A 15,827-nucleotide genomic window follows, 5' to 3' on the forward strand; every position below is an offset into this window, starting at 1 on the left:
ACATTCTGTCTTCAACTTACTGTCCAGTTTCCTCCCTCGCTATAGATATCCATTAAAAAACATATGGTTTGAAGGGGGCAAGATGGCGGAGCGGTGAGAAGCAGAATTTTGTCTCTCCCCTAGAGCAGCTGGCAATTACCCAAGAACTACATGAAACAGTGTTTTCGGGGTCTCCAGTAACCAGTCACACATTGGACACAAGTTTGGAATTGGAGGAAAAGCTGAGATCGCAGCGAACATTGTAAGTTCCCCGGACCAGGGGTCTGGCACCCCTCCCCACCCAGACCTCACAGACTGTCTTGTTGCCGGCTCCCTGAAAGGGGGGGGGGGGGACAAAAAACAGCAATCTGCTGAGGGCAAGAAGGGAGGCTCAACCCAGCCTCAACTGCAGAATTAATTAACAAATTAATTAACTAACTTTGGGAGCTGGGGTGCTAAAGAAGGGCTGGGCTCCAAGAAGTGGGGGCACGTAAAAGCGGGCACCCATTCCCAGACTCCAAAAAAGCCATTTTTTTTTTCCTTACATTTTGTCCCTTCTGGCTTCTCACTGATCCCTTATCTTTTTTGCATTTCAATAGCCCCCGGCAGGGGTGGAACTGAAGCCATTGGAGAGTAATTATCAGACAATAGCCCAAAGCATATCTTTAAATGCTCTATTCTGACACTGACAAAACTTCCAGGCTGGGGAAAGACTTTTAAAAGAGACTCTTTTTTTTTTTTTTTTTTTTTTTTAATCTAAAAGTAATATATGTGGTTATTTTCTATTGGAAAGCCCAGGTTGAGGGACTAGGCTGGGCTTGAGGGGAGACAGAGTACCCACAGTGTCTTTAAATTCCGTATTCACTACTGAAGGCCTCCAGCCCCGTCTTTAATTGGCAACTCAGGCTGACCAAGGAATCTACCTGGAGAGGCCCCAAAGAGGAGAGAGGAGAAGGGAATAGTGCCCCTGAGAGACAACTGGAGTTCTCAGGATTGGGAGACTGGAGGGAGGTCCAGCTCAACTGGCAGTCCTCCTTCTGGGAATTCAGACCCCAGGGGCTGGAATTCAGATTCCAGCTTCAGTCAGCCATGCCCCTGACAGGATCAGAGTCACCAGGAGAACTAAAGGCTCCATACCTCCTTACACTGGTGGGGGAGCTGCGGGCTGGCCAGCGCCACCTGGTAGCATACCATATATATTTTTTCCACCTTGCTTTGTTCACTTAACTATATATTCTATGAATCACTTCAAAGCAAAATTGAGAGATACTTCTCATTCTTCTTGATAACTCCATAGCATTCCATAGCATAGATGTAACCTAGTTATTTTAAATTAAATTTTATTGAGATATATTCACATACCACACAATCATCCAAAGTGTACAATCAGTTGTTCACAGTACCATCATACAGTTGTGTGTAATCCAGTTTTTACAACCAATCTCCTACTGATAGGTATTTGGGCCTTCTAGTCTTTTGCTATTACAAATAGTGGCAGTGAATAGCTTCCATGTACTTTTTTATTTTGATATTTCTACCAGTGTATCCTTGGAATAAATACTTAAGAGGAGGGACTTCAGAGACAAAGAATAAATTTAAATGGAATTTGCCAGACACTACTTAACTATCCTTCATAGGGGTTGTACTATTTTGCATTTTTATCCATAAAGGAGGCAAGAGCCCGTTTCCTACCAAGGCTTGCTACCAAGAAATATTGTCAAACTTTTAGATTAATCTATTCTTTTTAATAACTGACAAATATTTACTATTTTTATATACTAATATTATAGTTATTACAATTTATTCAAACATTTGCCTACTGGTGGGCATTTAAGATATCTCCAGGTTTATTTTTGCTTTACTGACAACTGGTATAATAAATATGTTTGTCTATAAAGATACATAAGAAATCATAAATGAATATATAGTCCCCAATGTGGGTCACAAGGTTATGTCTGATATATGTGATATATGTGTTTTTAATCAAAATTCCTCTTTACTCTCTAGAAAATAATCACTATGCTGAAAAGCAAGGTTGAAAAACATACTTGATTTTTAAAATTTCTCCCAAGGTCTCCAGTGAACACCTGTTTTCATATTAGAATTTGTGTTGTTCCTAGTTTCCTTCATTAGAAGTTGTTGCTAGTAATCTTTCACTTTTAATTTCACTTTTAATTTCTAAAACCATGATGACCCAAGCAGTAGTTAAAGCAACTCCATCACAAGCCAGATGTTCTAATTAGTTTCTGGCTTGGTGTCCCATACATCTGAGAGGAATCTGTATATAAAAAGCATTTGCCTTAAATGCAGATTCTTATCTTCCAACAGTTCAGACAATTGGCCAGGCTTTGTCACAAAGACTCTAATGTTTCATTCATTAATTATCAATAGAACTTGGAAATCCTTTCTTTCTTTTTTAATGCTCTGTTATTGAGATACATTCACACACCATATAATTCATTCAAAGTTTTTTTCCAACAGTGAAAAAAAAATTATATTTCAAATTCACCAGCTGAATTCAGTTTAGATGATCCCAATTTTGCTGGCAACATCCAAAGCATCACAGTCAGGAGCCAGTAGAACATAGGCCTTCTTTTCTCCTTCAGGCTTGATCCAGTTGTTGACCTTGGCCACATCAATGTCACCGAGATTCTTCACAGCCTATTTCATCTGGTGCTTTTGGCCTTGACATCCACAATGAACTCAAGTGTGTTGTCTTCAGTCTTCTTCCTGGCTGACTCAGTCATCCGGGGGATCGTGATGATGGTGGAGTGGCTAGGCTTGTTTCTCCTGGGGGTGCTATTCTGAGGGTATTAGAAGTTTTCTTAGGGGAAGCAGTGTCTTGGGCTGCCAGAAGGTGGGTGATGTGCTGATAGTTTTGTTTTCTGGCTGTGGACGCCTTTCAGCACCGCCTTGTTGACTTTTGAAGCCTTTGCTTTGACTTTCGTTTGGCAAAGGGCAAGGGGTTCCTTCTTCGCTTTGGGTGCCATTTTCATGAAAAAGGCAAATGCTTTCTTTTTTACATGGTTCATTTCAGTTGTCACAGAAAATAATAAAAATAGAACCCTCTATTTATACTGCCATCAGAAATATTTTAGGTATTCAATCATAACAACTTAGTTGTCATACCTTATGTTCATGCAGGAGTTCATACTTACTAAAGCACTTTAAAAAAGTAATGTGGAAAACTTTATTTATGTTTCCAATTCAGGGAAAAACAACAAATAAAACCATAACTCTATGTAAACAAAGAATGGTTGCTGCTAAATCAAGAACCACAGCAGTGTCTCCTGTCAATAAATTAAATGATTGAGAACAAAAAAGTTGCACAAGTTTGACACTTGTGGAAGATGTATGACACTAATGCTGGATTCAGATTATACACGATGAAAATAAACTGGACAAAATGAATACATAAATATGCATACGGTGTAGTAGGTACTTTAGTACCCATAATAATGGATTTCGAACTTGTTTAGGGGGAATGAGGACTGGGAGGATCCCTGGGGCCACAGGAATCTGAGGCAATTGAATGTATAGAACAAGGATCTCACCCAACCAAGAGGAAACCTGGAACCTGTCAGACAGATGCTGCAATTCTAACTTCAGCTTGTAAGATAGCTATGGAAGGCAGCGGGCCAGCAGAAGGAGTATATATATTATCACCTGGCTGGTAATGTCAAAGCTAAGACTTAAAAGCTGGCTGTTCTTATTCAAAAGGCAGGAAGAGGTCTCTCCTTTCACTCCCCTCTTGAAAAACAAAGCCCTTCCCCTAAGGTGCATTCTGTATCAAGTTTTGGTATTGCTTTATGTGCAGCGGTTAAAAGAGACAAGGCACTTTGCAAACAGCACGTAAGCAACACGTATAGACACGAAATGCTCTAGACAGAGATAAGTGTAGATCTGGCCTAAAAACCATTCTTCCATGAAACAGTGATTTTTGTGTTTTAGGGAAGGAAGTCGTGGCTACATTAATAGCCACTAATTCCCTATTCCTTTTAAAAGATTCTTACAGAGCTCCAACCACAGAGCTCTTCTAAAACTAACCTTTTCTGCCCACGTTTATCCAAAATGGAAACGAAAAATACATACCACTTTGGTCAGGGATATGTGTAATGAAGGGGAATTCCTGGGCAGCTATCTTTAGAGAATACATCCTCAAGATCTCAGGTCTTAGGGGAGACACATCCCGCCAATGCTGCACTCAGTGAAACAATGGAGGGGTGCAGAGACAGAGACAAACAAGGCTTCTTCTGTATGCAGGGAAGGGCAGACAAAAAGACTCAAGATCCTGCCAGCTTGGCTGGGAGGTTGAAAGAAGATCAAAGGGAATGAATCAAAATGACTTAATTTCTTAAGCCAAACCAAAGGATTTTCTTTTCTGTCCCTAAGAGTGTCCAATAAACATTCTGCTGGCATCTAAGCAGCTTGCTCCATATCCTCTTAGGGAATCAGAGAAGAGTGGCACTGTATCATTAATAAAGCAAAAATCAAAAGCAGCCATGAACACAGACAAACAGATAGTTTATCTAAATACCTATCCTGTACAAGAAATGAAGATTTCACATTTTCAAAATGGCTGCTCAGCCAAACATAGTAGTATGCTTGGGAGCCAGGAATCTTGTGACTAGTAAACACATAAAGAAAAAGTTGAGATTGCAGGAGTATTAGTGCTTTCTGAAAACAAAACTGAAATAGCAGAAGACCTTTGGCTTGGAAAATCTCTTAGTTCAGAGCCAAGTTTCTGAAGTAAGAATGAAAAATAAAATTGAAAGGAAGAGGCGAACATGCACTTTCTCTGGGCAAGTAGGTGAATGCCTCAGCTCTCTACTACAGCTTTGGAGAGGATGCCACAGGTTGCTTACAGAAAGGTGGAAAAATGTCTAGAATCAGGCCAATGCCAATCTACATGCCACTTCAGCAACATAGGTAAGGCGAATGGCAGTCCAATTGCTTTAGCACTATGGCTCTAGACTTATAATTCCATTGCTGGATTCCTGTTATTAAAGTACTTTTGACCTCCAGGCAAAGGTCAGGTAGGTACCTATCTCAGGCCATCCTGGTGATCAGTGGCAGGTGGGAGACCTGTCCTGGTTCACCTGCTCCTAGACTGATGTTAACTTCACTGCCTATCCTTCTCTGTGTTTCAAAAACTCTGCTGCTATCTGGCAAGTTCCTTCTTCCTCCCATCCATTTACAAAGGGTGGTTTACTCTTTCTACAATATAAGGAAAGAGAGAAAAGTATTATTTGAAAGCGCAGGAGGAAAAAGAAATTGCCCATAATCTGACAACTAAAAAGCAAACACTGTTCATATGGAAATTATATTTGCTTTATCTTTTATTTCCTAAGGATTTAAAATATAGTTGCATCATACACTTTTGCATCTGGCTTTTGCAGTTAAGATAAGCATAAATTACATAAGCAATTTACTAAGCAAACATCATTTTAATGGCATTTTAATGGCTTTTCCCTCAACAAATATCTGTCAGAGGGTTATACCATTATTTATCTAATAAGTCCTGTGATTCTTACAATATAAATTCCATAATTCCTATTAGGCAGTTTTAAATTCTTTATGGTTACACACAGTGCTGTGAACATTTTTGTGGTTAATATACCAGTTTTGCATTATTTTTTTAGAGTAGATATGGAATTGCTGAGCCAAAGAGCATAAAGAAAATTAAGTTTCTTTATACACATTGCTTTAAAAGAAAAATGTGTACCTATCTATACTCCACTAGCAGTGCACGGATGTTTTTCACTACATCTTCTCCTTTATCAATTATCAACACTTTCCATTTTTCTTAATATAGTAGCTGGAATTGGTTATGTTAATGTTGCTTGAATCTGTAGTTTTTGATTAACAGAAAAGTTGGCAAGAGTTTCAGATGCTTATGGATCACTTGAGGTTTTTTTTTTTTTTAAGTTTAATCTGCATTTATTAACATTTTCTTTATTGCTTTCTTTTTTTTATCTTCATTTTATTGAGATATATTCAAATACCACACAGTCATACAAAACAAATCGTACTTTCGATTGTTTACAGTACCATTACATAGTTGTAAATTCATCACCTAAATCAATCCCTGACACCTTCATTAGCACACACACAAAATAACAAGAATAATAGAGTGAAAAAGAGCAATTGAAGTAAAAAAAGCACTTGAGTTTTTCTTTTTAGCATAAATGCATATATAAAATTTTTCATCTAAAACACCTTATGATATCTCAAACCATATTTCTACCATTTCACATAATTACAATGATTCAATGAAATTTTATGCTAAATGTTGGAAAATAGTAACCCTCATTTGGAAGTGTTACGTATACGACTGTACTACTCTCATTTAGATTTCTGTGTTGACTAATGGTCTGTGGTCAGTCTTAGCTGCTCAATTCATTTATCATTTAGTCCTTTAGGAAAAGTTGGCAGACAGCAGAGTGTGCCACAGCTACCTACAAAATCCATAACAGTGGCTAGTTTTATGTATAGTTCCAGAGGCTGTTCTATGCACCTTACATATATTAATTCACTCCTTGCAAAGTGTGTCAGTCTCTAATCACAATCCTCACAAAAACTCTAAAGATTATCACACATGAGGCCCAGAGAAGTTAGGTAACTCACCCAAGGTCACACAGCTAGCTAGTGGCAGAGCTAGGATTCACACTTTGTCTCTGAGACTGGTTCCAAAGTACTTAATCACTCTGCTGTACTGCCACCATGAAAAATTTGAAAGAAATAATTTCAAGAGGAACCAGAAAGAAAGGAATAGCAATGAGCAAAATGAAGAGAAAGGCTACTGAAACCTAATTTATAAGTTTTGCACAGAAAAACAAAAACAAAAACAAAAAAAAAAACCCACAAAGATTTGTGATATCTACAAGTCCAGATGAAAGTTTCTGCTCCAGAATAAACTGGAGAAGCCCAAGAATCAAAAACAAAAAAGACGTAGGGAATATCTACTTTGAACGTGATAATGGAAATGACTCTAAAACAGATACAGTTCAGCATTTTCTCATTTCTTTTAGAATGCTGAACACAAAAGACTTTAAGATATGGTTGGGTTGCAAAGGAAGAGAACTGAAATGATGTACCTACTAGTGAGTGAAGGAGAGAAAAAGTCAAAATAAGCAAATCCCAAACACAGATGGATTTGATAAACCGTTGACAATAACGCAGGAAGTGACAAATGGACCAGAAATAGATCACAGAGTTCTAATCTCCAGGCAACAGGAGTACTAAAAAGCAGCATAGAAATCATACATAATTAAATTCAGAAAGATGATTCGTCTAAGACGAAAAAAGATTGGAAGAGTCTATAAAAGGGCTCTCTCAAGAGCAGTTTTATAATCAAGAGAGCTGCTCTTATTTGTAAACTGCAAAAACCAATTGCAGACAACCAAAAAGAATAAGCAAGTTTTCGTTCAAAGAAAAGAAGTGAAGGATGACCTACGGTTTTGCAATTTAAACACTAGAGAAAGCACCAGGGATCAACAGGCAAATCCAATAGTGAAAAAATCTATTTCTCCCTTAAAAATGAGTTCAAAGGTTATTTCAATCACAAGAAGAAAAAGATACAGTGAAAGTTAAAAAAAAAGTTTTAAGGTTACATGAAGAAGTTGTTCTAACATGAAGAAGAGAGTTTTAGTCCTTTTAAAAAGAAAGTAGTTTAAATATACCACAAAAATGAAAAGTAAATGTGCTTTTATCGATTTATATAAATGCATGCCACTAACTTTAAAGATTGGTATCTAGGTATTTTTGTATTGTATTAAAACCTACTACATGGCGGGGTTTCTCAGCCTCAGCATGACTGATATTTTGGATTAAATTCTTTGGGCCAAATAATTCTGCATTTGTAGGATGTCCAGCAGTATCCCTGCCTCTACCTGCTAGATGCCAGTAGCATCATCTCCCCACCCCCATCCCAAGTTGTGACATGAAAAATGTCTCCAAACATTGCCAATGTCCAGTGCGAGGGGAGGGGCAAAATTGTCCTGAGCTGAGAACCATTGTACTAAAGCAATGCTGGAGAACTGTTAAACTACTATAAATAGTACAATCTGTCCTGAACAGATCGTCTGCTTTGAAAAGTTTAAAAAGCACAAAGGTAAAATATTCAAATGATATAAAAAATTAAAGTTTCCATCCTTCCACATCCCACTCTCTACCCCAGAGGAGTCCTGACTTAACCATTTCTGTATTTTAAATTTTTAATTAATTTAAATTTTTATCAAATCAAACCTGCACATTATTTTTAAAAGTCAAATAATGATAACAAACATAACAAAATCATTGGTTTCTTTCCCTAAGATGCAGTCACTTCCACACTTACGGCTATTTCTTCTGGTCTTTTCTTCATTATCTCTAGATTATATATTTATCCTACTATCTCTTGAGTCATCAAAGTTAGACATTACTTATTGAGTTCTCATTATGGTAGATGAAAATTTAATATTCTTATATCTTCTTCCCCATTCTCCCAATAAATTCACTCTGCTTTTTTGGTTTAAACCAAAATTATTTTTTGGTTTAAATAGTTAAAGTTAAAATAATGATTATGTGTGTATTGTACTATACACACAATATATTTACTGTATAAATATAAATTTCTGTTTTTATCTCTAATTGTTTCATTTCATTTATTTTTCTTCTTATTTTTTTAATGCCTAAGTCTTCCCAACCTCCAAAGGTCTTTTACTATAACTCTCCACTTGATCAACAATATTAGATAACAGATCAGTTCCTTTTCCTCCCTGAAAACCTCCATTCTCCTGCTCCATTCTGAGCTATTTCTTCTAAACCTGCTATGTGGCTGAAGTCCTGGGTCTTGCCTTTTCCATTAGACCGGGGATTCCCTCCTCTTTCCTGTGTTGGATCCCAGATCACCTAGATCATAGATCCCATTTTTCCCTATTTCTTAATTTACTCTCTTAAAATAATAGAACCCATAGTAGCTTCCTGAAGAGGTGCATCAGAAGTACACCTTTTAACAGTGTCTGAGAAATGTCTTTATTCAACTCCAAGATTTGATTGATAGTTGGTTTGTGCATTGAATTCTAGGTTGAAAACAATATACTTGTTCTCAAACATTTGGAGACATTTCTTCCTTCCCCTCACTTTTTTGTTACTTTTAATTTGAGTATAATGTGCATTCAGAAAAATTCACATTAGATTCATGACTTTTTATAAACTGAACACACCTGTGTAACCAGATCAGTAGAAGAATATTACCCCAAATAGCATCCCAAAAGGCTCTGTCATCAACCAGTATCCTGAATTCTAATACAGTGGATTTGTTATGCCTGCTTGTGAACTTTTCATAAACAGAATCAGATAGTAGTCACTCTGTCTGGCTTCTTTTGCTCAGCATTATATTTGTGAGGTTCATCCATATTGTTCCATGGAATTGTAGCTCATGCATTCTTATTGTTTCTGTATAGTTTTTCACTATATGAATATACCACCATAATTTATTTATCCTCTTTATTGTTGATAGACATTTGGGTAGTTTCTTCTTTGGAGCTAATATGAATCATGCTGTTATGAACATCATAGTATGTGCCTTTTAGTAAACATACATATGCATTTCTGTGGAATATAATCATCAGCATAGAATTGCTGTTCATACACTGTGCATATATTCAGCTTTAACAAATAATTCCCAGCAGCTTTCCAAGATTATTGTAATAATTCATGGTCCCATCCTTAGTGTATGAGAGCTTTGGTTGCTCTGCATCCTTGCCATAACTTGGTATTTTCCAACTTTTAAAATTTTAGCTATTTTGGTGAGTGCGCAGTGTTATCACATTGTGGTTTTAATTTGCATTTACCCAATGACTAATAAGCTGAGCATGTTTTCTTATGTTTTATTGGCCATTTGGATATTCTCTTTCATGAAGCATCTGCTCACCTTTTTGACCACTTTTCTGTTGGGTTATCTACCCATCACTGATTTGTGCAAGTTTTTTTTATACATTCTGGACACAAATCCTTTGTCAGATATTTACCGTAACTATCTTCTCTCATTGTGTGCATTGCCTTTGCCTTTTTATTACCTGAATAACGTCTTTGTTGAACAGAAGTACTTACTTTAATATAGTCCATTTAATTAATTTTTCTTTTATGGCTAGCAACATTTTGTGTCCTGTTTAAGATATCTTTATGCAAGGTTATAAAACTTTTCTCCCATGTTTTCTTCTAAAAAAAAAAAAAGTGTTACCTTTCACACTTGGAACTGCAATCAATGGGATTGATTCTGTGGGTGGTGTGAGGTAGAGATCAATATATATATATATATATTTTCCTATATGGATATCCCATGCACCATGTATTGACAAGCCCATCATTTCCCCATTGCACTGCAGCATGAGCTTTGTCATAAAACAGGTCAATATGTGGATCTGTTTCTCTATACTCATATGAATAGACACTGTCTTAATTAGTATAGGTTTATAATAGGCCTTGATATCTGATAGCCTAAAACTTCCAACTTTGTTCTTCTTCAGTATTACTTCAACTAATGTTGGCCCTGTGTCTTGCAATATGAATTTAGATTCACTTGTCAATTTACACACACACACACAAACCTGCTAGGTTTTTGATTGGGATTGCACTGAATCTATAGATTAATTTGGGCAGAATTGACATATTAACAAATTTGAATTTCCAATCCATGAACATGTTACATCCTTCCACTTACTTAATCTTCTTTAATTTTTTCAGCCATCTTTTATTGCTTTCAGTGTAGACATCTTTCATTGCTCCTCATTTTTTAGCCTGTAATGATACTTTTAAGATATCTGGTTCCATTCTAGTTTCCTAGCTACTGTACATGACTTTTCGCTCTGTCTCTGAAAATTTTTGGAACCCTTTATAGCCCCAGTGTGTTAAAACTTCACAATGCTTTAGTATGGTTTTCTTAGTCACTGTGCTGGGAACTAGATGGGCCCTTTCAATCTGAAAACTCATATCCCTTGTTTCTAAGAAACTTACTTTTCTTTTTTTTCTTTAATTTTCTTTCTTTCAAAAATATTTCCCCCCCTTTATTTTCATTGTGCTCTCCATTTCCTCTGCATTCCTTATTTCTGCTTGCCTGCTTTGGCTGTGTCTTTCATCTTGGAGGTTTTCCTCAAATATCTGGAGATCCTTGGCTATCTATGCATATTAACAAAGGAGACAATAAAAATCTAACCAGAGGTTCTCTGGGTACAGTGGATTTCATCAATTGGTAGGCTTCACTGGAAGTGATAACAGTAAATGCTTTTGTTTTGGGCAACTTACAAACGTCAGCATCTGTAAGTCTATTCTCTGGTGCCATTAAACTTCTTGAGAAAATGATCTTCCAATCTTGTGGCATGGTAGTATAAATTGGCTGCTAACCAGCTGGGAGGAGGTAGGGGAGGCTATGGAGGTAATCTCTCTGTATATATTCAGACTTACTTCTCTAGTTTTCAGTTTGAGGCCTGATTTCCACCCTTCACCGCACTTGTTGCCATTAAGTCCAGAGCTCTTCCAGTTCAAATTCTCCCCACAAAACATCCTGCCTTCTGTGGAATATTGGCCTCATTATGTAGAAAAGAAGTAGGCATTGGGATCACTCAGCTTCTTACACAGATTTTCAAACAAACCCTCTGGGTTCAATCCCATGCTAATCCCCAGCTTCTGCAGCACCTGATGCCTCTAAATCCTGAGCTTTTCCAGGGTTCTGTGAGGTATATCATCTTGCTTCTCATTAATATCTCCTTTGTGGGCAATTACATTTTACCTTCTTCCTTGCTGCCAAATCATTTATTACTCCTTTATCCACTTTCTGACTTTTATATATATTGTGGTTTGAGTTTAGAGAAGTATCCTACCAGCTTTCATTGAATCTAAGATGCCACTAATTGTAAGATAAACTATTATTTTATGGACCACTTTAAAGACAAAACACTAACAATTCAACTAGGGCAATTTTTAAGTGCCCAGTTTAAAGATGTAAAAATGTAAAATACGCATCTTAGAATTGATAGTAGTTATACCAAAAGAAGCCCAACTGATATATTTTTTTTTTTTTTACAAAAGTGTGAAAGTAATTCAATGGACAAAGATTGTCTTTTCAAAAAATAATGCCATGGACATCAGTAGGCCAAAAAATGAAACGTGACTGAATGTCACACCTTATAAAAAATTAATTCAAAATGGATCACAGATATAAATGTAAAACACAAAACTATAAATCTTTTAGATGAGAACACAGGATAAAATCGTGACCTAAAGCTGGGTGAAAGGTTCTTAGACATGACACCAAAAGCATGATTCATAAAAGAAAAACTGATTGGATAAATCAATCCTCATCAAAATTAAAAACCTCTGTTTGGCAAAAGATCCATTAACAGGATGAAAAAACAAGCCAAGTTTTCTCACCGAGGAGAAAGTATTTACAAATCACATAACCATAATATATAAAGAATTCTCTAAACCCAGCAGCAAGAAACCAATCCAATTAGAAAAATGGGCAAAAGATAGAACAGACAATTTACCGAAGACGTTAAATGGATGGCTAATAAATACATGAAAAAATGTTCAACATCACCAGCTATTAGAGAAATACAAGTTGAAAACACAATGCGACACCTCTATACACCTAACAGAATGATTAAATAAAAAATACCAAGTGCTACTGAGAAACTAGGTCTCTCTTTCATTGCTGATGGGAATATAAAATGGTACAGCCACTCTAGAAAAAAAGTTTGACACTTTCTTGAAACTTAAAACATCTACTTTCCATACAACCTAGCAACTGCACTCCTGGGAATGTATCCTAGAGAAATGGAAACTTACATTCACATAAAAATCTCTGCACAAATGTTCATATCAGCATTATTTGTAATAGCCCAAAACTGGGAACAACCCAAATGTCCCTCAATAGGGGAACAGCTAAACAAACTGTGGTACATCTATATGTCATACCATGGACTACTGCTCAGCAATAAAAAGGAACAAACTATTAATACACACAACAATTTGGATGGATCTCAAAAACATTAGGCCGAGTGGAAAAAGCCAATCTCAAATGGTTACATGTATAATTCCATTTATATACGATTTTAAAAATGACAAAATAATAGAGATCACTTGTTATCAGGGCTTAGAAACCAGAGGAAATGTGTCTATAAAGGGGTAGCATGAGGGAATTCCTTTGTGATGACAGAACAGTTTTATATCTAGCTTGTGGTAATTCAGAATTCAGAGGATAAGATGTCATAGATCTAGGAAGAGAGAGAGAGAGAGGGATAAAGGAAGGAAGGAAAGAAGGAAAAGAAAGGAGGGAAGGAAGGAAGGAAGGAAGGGAAGGGGAGGGAGGGAGGAGGAAGACAGAGAGAGAAAAGCGAGAAAGAGAGGGAGAGGGAGGGAGGGAGGGAAGGAAAAATGAATGAATGCAAAAACTAGTGAAATCTGAATAAGATTGTAGTCCAGTTAATTGTATTGTGTCAATGTCACTTTCCCTTACCATTGGGAAGGTTGGGTGATGTGTACCCAGAACCTCTCTGTTCTATTTTTGCAAGTTCTTGTGAGACTACAAGTATTTCAAACAAAAAGTTAAAAAAAATAAATTTTTGTTTTTTGTTATCCTTGTTGATTTGCAATGATTTTGGGAGGCAGAAAGGGAACAAAAGGTCTTTACTCCACTGTGATGTTTAGGTTCATGTGCCAACTTGGCCAGAGAAAGCAAGCACTGGCGTAACTGTTACTGTGAGGACATTTTGTAGACTTAAATCATCAGTAAGTTGATTGTTTCTATGTCTGATTACATCTACAATCAACTAAGGAGAGTGTCTTAAGCAATGAGAGACATTTAATCCAATCAGTTGAAGCTTCAAAAGGAGAAGGGATGACTTCAGCAGTCAGAGAGAGAACTTTCATCTCTCCTTCAGCCAGCCAGATTCCTCTGGGGAATTCATCGAAAACTTCATCGGAGTTGCCAGCTTGCAGCCTGCTCTACAGACTGTGGACTTGTGCATCCCCACAATTGCATGAGACACTTGTGTAAAATCTCATAATATTTACAGCTATCTCCTGTCGGTTCTGTTTCCTGAAAGAACCCCAACAAATACAACCACCAGCTTCAAAATGCCTCATTTTTGTTTTCAAATGATATAGTCCAAACCTCATTAACTTCTAAAAAGTAAACAATTTTGTGACCTTATTTCTCACCAATAACACATAGAGTAAAATAAAACATATTTTATTTCTTACCAATAAAACAAAGAGTAGTGTATTAGTTAGGGTGCTTTAGGGAAACAGAATCAACAAGAGATATCTATAAATATAAGATTCATAAAAATGTCTCACAAACTATGGGTATGCCGAGTCCAAATTCTGTAGGGCAGGCAGCAAACTGGCAGAATCCAATGAAGATGTTCAATGAACTCCTCAGGCAGTGAACTGGCAACTTCGACAAATGTGTTCGATGAACTCCTCAGGAAACAAACTGGCAACTTTGACAAACTCCTCAGGAAATGCTTCACTGGTCAACTGAAGAAGAAGTGAAGGTCCTCTATCTGTCTCACTTAAAAGTCTTCAACTGATTGGATTAAACCCAGCTGACTGCATTCTTTCATTGTGGAAGACATGCCCTTCATTGATGTCATCAGTCACAGCTGCAGCCAATTGACTGATGATTTAATAAACCAGCCTTCTGGTTTATCAAGCAGCCACAAACGTCCTTGCAGCAACGGCTAGGCCAGTGCTTGCTTGACCAGATACCCAGGTACCATCACCTGGCCAAGCTGACACATGAACCTAACCATCACAGGTAGTAAGATTTTTAATTCTTTGGGCTATGTTTATTTCTATGCACTCTTCTCAAATGAGTATAGAGTGCAAAGTACATGTTCAGTTCCCTCCCTGTAGGCAACCATTTCATATATTTTTGCACATCTTGGGTATCATTCCAGAGTTTTGTATGAGTCACAATTCTTGTTACTGAACTGTGGGAGACTTTTTGTTTACTGATTCATCGCGGGCAGGGGTGATAAACCAGGGCCACGAGGAGGCACTTTCTCTGTGGCACCATCTGATGAATTTGACAGGGTCACATTAATGGTCTCCTCTTTTTCAACATTAACATGCATACACTGAGGGCGCCGAGGTGCTGCCGGCTGGAGGCGCGGCCTCTTATTCATCCATCCATCATCGGGAGAGAATTCTAGTTCCCTTCCCGGGAAGAAGGGGGCCAGGCCCTGGGGTAGGGTTGGACCAGGCCCGGAGGTTGGAGCGAAGTGCCGCATCTATGGCCGACGTGCGGGGGCGGGGCCTGTGCCTGATGGACGTGGCGCCAGCGTTGCCTGTGCCAGACAAAATCAAGTTGGATAACGAATCCCAGATTCCAATGCCTTTGAGAGTCTGCCGCCCACAACCACTTCTGGAACCAATTACTGTATCCATCCGAGTTCTTAGTTGCAGGCAACAGAGTCCACTCCACCCACCTTATGCCAGAGGAATTTGGTATGAAAAATTATTTATAGGAAGCTCACAGAATCATTGGAAGGGCTTGAGGAGCATGGACTAGGCTGTGTTTCTAGGAACAACTCCCAAAACCACACCAGAGACCCACCTGGAAAGGACACTATCTCATGCTAACACTGTCACAACTGGGAATCTTCTGAGGCTGTTAATTTATCTGAAGCTGCAGTTCTGCTACCTGCAAGCTAAAACTTGGAAATTGGTTTGGATTATCTCAGCCTTGAGGTTCCAGGATCCCTGACCTGAGCCAGTATCTGAGGACTTTGAGCCTACCATTATCATTCTTTAAGCTCTCTATCACACATAAAAGCAACCAGCTAATCCTGCAGTCTTCA

The 15,827-nt window shown here is 37.7% G+C and overlaps 1 protein-coding gene across 5 annotated transcripts in view; it reads right to left on the reverse strand.

The window, feature by feature from the left end:
• Positions 1 to 15,827, reverse strand: part of MAP3K19 (mitogen-activated protein kinase kinase kinase 19) — a 74,210-nt gene that overhangs the window by 31,539 nt on the left and 26,844 nt on the right. The window lies entirely within an intron of this gene.

This window comes from Choloepus didactylus, chromosome 9 (assembly GCF_015220235.1).
Source record: "Choloepus didactylus isolate mChoDid1 chromosome 9, mChoDid1.pri, whole genome shotgun sequence".
NCBI classification, from domain to species: Eukaryota; Metazoa; Chordata; class Mammalia; order Pilosa; family Megalonychidae; genus Choloepus; species Choloepus didactylus.